Raw genomic sequence first — 6,940 nt, forward strand, 5'->3', positions numbered from 1 at the left:
CTTGGGTGAAAGAGTTCCATTTCTAGTTAATTACACAAACACACACACACAACCAACAGTAGAATTAAAATTCAAATCTTGCACTAAAACGTGAACGTGCTATTATAAAAACTAAATTAACATAAAGTGGTCACGACAAACACTCCCATCATTCAACAGATTGGCACAAAAAAAACACTATGCACCTGACAACCACAGCTCGTGTCAAAGACCAAGCTGAAGACGCACTGAACGCATTTCATCCAAGTTTGGACGAACGGATATTCTAAATTTAAACTGTTTCCACTGAAACGACGACCTACCAAACAGCGTCTTGTCTTTAGAATAAACGACAAGTCACAAGACAAGCCGTGTGGGCAACCAACTCGAATGGTGCGACTTGTAAAGTGATTTAATTGTCGCGACAGCAATGTGTCGCATTTAATCTTATGCTAGCTGAATACCCAGTGTTGTTAAGTCTAGTCTGGTGTGCACTGGATTCTGCAATGCTTATTCTATATTCTTGAAAGAAACCACCATCATTTACATTTTTACACATACACTAGGTACCTTGGCTTTTACATTATTATCTACAAATCTTCACCCAGTGCATTAATCATTGTACGCGTAGAATGAAAATAAGAAAAATACAATCATATTTGAATAAAATTTACTTGAATCATAATGATTTAACTTCTTCGTTACGCTAATTTTATTGTGGTTCTATTAATAGGTACCTACTTACTAAATTAAGAAACATTAAAAAGGGAGACGTAAGAATTTTCCTGGAAAAGTTATATCAGAAACTTCAATTACAAGTTGACAGACGCAATTGAAACTTTATCGGCCAAGATCACACCAAACAAACAAATGTCAAGGTTCAAAAAGCCATGTAAAAATATTTAAGAGCAAGAGTTCGGCAAAAACAGTTAATTCGAAGGTGAGGTACTTAAGTGCTTAAGCAAGCCGGATAGCCTTACAAAACTTTTCCATATTTAGGAAATGGGGTCACCCCGGGGCTTGCCATTGTAATGAACTCTGCCAGCGGTAGCCCAGACAAGGGTAATCCGATCTGACGATAAGCAGTCCGGTTCCATACATTCGTTAAATAACACACTTTTGGTACTGCCATTCAATGAATAAATTGGATTACCTCTTAAGCAAGCATACCTTTCATTTAGCTTTGTACTCTATTGATGTTTCCAACTTCTCTAAAATTTAGTTATCTATGTATAATGATAATTCTACTTGTAAAAATCCTCAAAATGTAAAATGGCCAAAAAACTCAAATATGAACAAAAAACAATAAAAAACAGTAACATTCCACGTTCCCCACATGCTCAATATGTTTATTACTTCCTGTAACATGTGAGTCACATGTTTAATTTAGTTTATAATTTTTATGAGCAAATAATAATTATGTTCCAGGATCGTTCACCTCTCGAGTGCATTCTATTTCTGTATCACTTTGTTATCCTCAGAAGGAGTTCTTCAGTAGGATTGTTTACATTGGTTCAAAGTAAAAATGCTTGATGCGTTTACTGAATTTAAGCAGTACTTCTTACTTAGACTTACTACTTATGAGATTTGTCATTTACTTGGACAAGAATAATTCGTTATCGCAAACTCGACAGCAGTTCATCAGCCTAACAACAAACCTAAATTAATGATGATGGTTACAATGAACTGCTTTTTTGCTCAATTAAAAGTTTTATGGACTATGCAATTGATCCAGTGACATTCCAGGCTCCCACATTAGATGTGTCAACTTGCCAGCGTAGGCGGTAACAGGATCGGCACAAGTTTATTGCAAAAGTTATACCACGCAGACATCAACCAAGTGGTTCACTGTACCTATACGAAGTAAATATCATAGGTCATACCAACCACATTATAAAATCTCCTATTAAGGTATTGCAAATATTATTTTAGAAATCGGTTATAAATGACTAAGATTTTGTAGTAGCATCTGAAGACAGTCAAGTTATATAAAATTATTTGGCTGGGTAGAAAACTTTTTACTATAATGTAGTTCAATGAATTTCAATAAATAAATAACGGACAAAAACTAAATAAATCGACAGCTAACTAAGCCAGTAGATACAGTGTCAAATGCTCCAATAGTAAAATTAATAATAAATTGATTTAATCTACTTTCTTGAACTCTAAATCAAAATAATAGAATCCCATAAACATTTTTAATGCTTTAGAAGAACCGCAATAAAGAAATAATAGTGGTTATTAATCTTTTTTTTCTTCGCATTAACGCTCGATAACTGTATATGACAGAGCTCTCAAATGATTAATATTGGGCTTACATATCTGTCATTAGCTGACCGTTACGACAAATGCGTCCTTTCAATAGAATTCAATTCGTAAAACAAATTCGTATCTGTAACATCCGGGCGCTCCAATTTGTCTTTGAAATTAAGGACCATTAGTTTCCTTATACGTGTATGATTGTGTTAACAATTTAGATTAAAGATAAGAATTTAAACGCTACTGTTTGATGTTTTTGGGTCTACGTTATAGGTAACTAGTATGTAGGCACTAAGGTATTGAAAATGGTTTAGTTTTTAGTTCCCAATTTCATCCAGTTCTTATACTGTTACTGTATCATAGAACAAACCTCCAAACAAAAAAGTTCAAAATCAACAATCTTACAGATTTTTTGCATTCTAAAATAAATTCACTCTCAATCTCAACTAGAGTAGGTTACATGTTTGTCTACAAAATGACAGAAAATTAAATACATGGCACCATGAGTCAATAACACCAGTTACAACTTACAAGTAATAATGTAAAAACACGTTTTGACTAATCCTTCGCAGTAAACATCAGGCCATTGCCTTACGAGAACAAAGCGATAGTGTTCATTACATTTCTAAAATCAGAAATGAATGGATCTATTGACGTTCAATGTGTTTGGTTTTTACCAAAATATTTGCGGGGACAAGTAAATTACTAAATAATAACCATAATGATTCTCGATAGTTTGATGACACAAATTAAGTACCCAAATTTTTAGAGCAAAACACGAAGATGTCACTATGCTATGGTTGTTCATAAAATTATCAAGCTCAAGGATATAATATAAATAATTACCTACTTTAAGAACAAAAACAAAAATTGTTCATTACTCTTGCTTGATTTACTGGTAAGTCAACATAAAACAAAAAGAACAAAGGTAAGTAATCGGTAAGCAGATCTGCATCATTTAACATTATTGGTATTCTACATGGCCCTACATTATACAAAATCGATACGGTTTGAGTGCAAGCCTTTATGCTTGAAGGAAAACAATCGAATATAAATCAGTTTACGAAATATAATTACATGCTTTCCTCGTACTTATTGATGTGTGTAAATTACTAACATTTGCTCACATTATGCGTCAGGCAATGAATCACGAGCGATGACCCGACACACGTCTGACGGATGATAGCATAGCCACTTGTTCTATTAATACTAATTACTGATTATTAGCACTAAAGTTAAATTAACAACAAAAATAATGGATGGTTGTCAATTTGTGGTTTCTAACGTTCAACGTCACCCACACACAAAGTTAAACCTACCGAAATGAACTATTAAATACATAATTATTAACTAACAAAGCGATTTAAAAGGTGTGTAGAAAAGCTCTAATCCAAAAAGAGGAACCTGGCTGTACCTGGCGTTCAAACAACAATAACAACATTGAAATCATAAAATATGTTTTAGATTGCAGTTTTCTGTGTGTTTTCATGATTTAATTTAAAATATTATTAATGTACCTAGTACATTTTTAAACCGTGATATTACTAAATTGTTTAGAACAAAATGTTCTATATTATTTAGTTGCCTATCATAGTCATAGTCATAAATGTTTATTGCGTTTATCAAGCCAATATAACAATAATTATTCAATAACGGTGTACCGTTATGCAATTAATTATTTTATAGTGACGAACGTCACTAATTTTTAATATCATTATTGCGGGCCTGTAACGCCATCTGTTATTTTATTGTCAAACTAGTAACAACGTGAATGCTATCAACCGAGAAGAACGTAGCTCGAGTTACAAATTGTTTCCACTTTATTCCGACAGATGTCTATATCGTAATATCACGTAATATTGAGTGGTTCGCAAACCTTACTGGCGTTTTCCATTTTCCTCATTTTCATTGAAGGACTTTACTCCTAACAATTCGTTTCGGTTAAATAGTACAAGGTCGAAATGTAAAATATATTAAGGATTACGTGATAAACGTTTTATGTGTTGCCCCATTTTATGAATAAAAATTTTAAAACTGCTTGGAAAATTACTAATTAGGGCCCATTTTCCCAAATTTTTCTTATGAGTTTCCCTCAGTTTGTATTGTCGTTAAAGCCCGTTGGGACTGTTCGCACCCAAACGGTTAGCTGGGACATCAGCGTTCTATGCGATATCCCCTTTGTGCATGGGGCAGGCCACGGAGTTAGGAACACAAGTGGACAAGTTAAGGGACGGACTACTTATTTCTAGTCCATTTAAAATTAGACGTATGTTCAGGGCCGTCTTTAACCTACTAGGGGCCCTGGGCTTAATGCTTAATTCAATACAACATACATCTGTTTCCGCAATTTATTACACCGATCTTGTCGCGACAAGGAAAAATTTCCGTGCTTTTAAGCGATTTTGTGAAAAATATTATTGGCAGGTAGTTGCTAATTGCTCATAAGATAGGCCCCCTTAATTTAATTTATTGTCCGTGGTGCATAATCTTTTTCTTAAAGGTTTTAAACCTTTGTTTGTCACCTGTCATCCGCTTTGCAATGGAGGGAAGTCGAACCTTAATTTCGAACTCCTCCTATGTTCTTCTGATTAATTTCGTTGCGGGTCCAATGACAGTTTAACTTTCCCCCGGGACAAACTTGACCTTCATTGGTTGGGTTTTTGTGGCGGTCAAGCTGTAGATCCTGGCTACACAGGAGTTGCAGTGGTGGGAACGAGAGGTGGGAATAGTCCCGTAGGGGCCCTGGGCATTTAAAGATTTTAAGGATTAAGGGGGGCCCTTATCATCTGGAAAAAGGTCTTATTAGCAGATGGGGGCCCCCTCGGTCGCGGGGCCCTGGGCACGTGCCCAAAGTGCCCAGTGGGTAAGAGGGGCCTGCGTATGTTAACTTAGTCTAGGCGCAGACCACCGATTAGTTAATCAGTATGGGCATGTATGGAAGTGCGCACATTATACCGATTTGGTATCGACCGATTCTTCATACAAATTAAAATCGGGCCCAACTATCGGCCAACTAAAAGTCGGTGGACTTCGGCTTAAGTAGGTACTGATCAGTCCAAAGTGTAACTTAGGTACGCCCGTATTCACAAACATTACTATGAGGTCTCACAGTGCGCGTGGACGCACAGGGTGACACATGAACCAATCACAGAGCTCTATTCAACGCTGTGCGTTCGATTTGCTGCTTCACTTAAGCAAACATCGTTCGTGAATACGGGCGTTAGACCGACCACTAGGTACCTACTGAATACGACAGAAATGTTCTGTGCAAAAAAAAACATTATTATAAATGCAAAAAGTAACTATCTTCTATCTGTTACCTTTCTAGGCCTAAACTGCTAAACCGATTCTGATAAATTGTATCTTTGAAACCAATTTAGCAGGGGCGAGAGGAGGCGATGCTTAGTTATATGGTGAAGAAATATTTCGCTTAAATTTAATATGCTATAAAATGGCCTACATTCTATTTCTCTGAGCGATAGACCGAAATACACTCAGGTAAAGCCTTAGGTAAAAGCACATACCTAAAATTAGTATAGTACTAAAAAGCTTGTTTAAATCTTAAGGATGTAAAGTTGAGAGCACGTTTCATCGCAACAAATTAATTTGCGATTTATTCTGTCTGAGTGTATACCTAAGCATTAGTACGGTAAATCACCTTGAGTATAAGAGGTCAATGCCTCGATGTCCGGTCGGACTCGTTTCCAGAACTAATTTTAGCAAAAAATTAATATTATGTATGACACCATCAATGATGGAACTTGTTATTTAATCAACACACGATGAATCTGTCTGTCACAGCTCTAATTTCCATGTAGGTGTTCCTAATAACAAGTTTATGCATTTATTTACCGCTTTTAAAAAAGTAAAGGTACCTACCTACTATAAAATACGAGTATGAAAAGCCATGAAAATCTAAAAAAGCTAAAAAAGACTTATCTAAAATTTTTTAGACTAAGATGTAAGTTGATCGTGATTTGGTATAATTATGTAAAACTGTATCCGATTTGGTATAGTATACAGGGTGAGATTTTGTAATGCCACCCTGGAGGGAACCTACTCTTATTACTGCAAATAAAGAGACTGTACTGTAGATAAAATTTTACTTAAAGAATACATTCCTTTATTTTTGAAAAGAAATAGACCTGCATTCAAAGCAAAGTGGAAAAGCCACGTGGCATTAAGTCAGCTTTTTGTATACACGGCCACACTGTTAACTATTCATTTCCGTTTTTGCTCTCGCTCTCATCAAATGGTGATTCTTTGCGATAGAACGAGACGACATGACAGGCAATGGATAGTTAACACTGTTGCCGATGGTACAAACAATTTATTTTGTGTGCAATAAAGTTTTTAATACTTAAAAAATCCCAACTAATATTATAAATGCGAAAGTAACTCTGTCTGTCTGTCTGTCTGTCTGTTACGCTTTCCCGCTTAAACCTCGCAACCGATTTTGATGAAATTTGGCATAGAGATAGTTTGAGTCCCGGGAAAGAACATAGGATAGTTTTTATCCCGGTTTTTGAAACAGGGACGCGCGCGATAAAGTTTTTCTGTGACAGACAAAATTCCACGCGGGCGAAGCCGCGGGCGGAAAGCTAGTAGTGTATAAAAATTAAATAATTTTAGAAAAAATTAACTTCTCCAATAGTTCGTAGCTCCATAGCAGCGTCATGGGGTGAATCTTCCCCTGTCATTA

Source organism: Ostrinia nubilalis, chromosome 24, assembly GCF_963855985.1.
Source record: "Ostrinia nubilalis chromosome 24, ilOstNubi1.1, whole genome shotgun sequence".
NCBI classification, from domain to species: domain Eukaryota; kingdom Metazoa; phylum Arthropoda; class Insecta; order Lepidoptera; family Crambidae; genus Ostrinia; species Ostrinia nubilalis.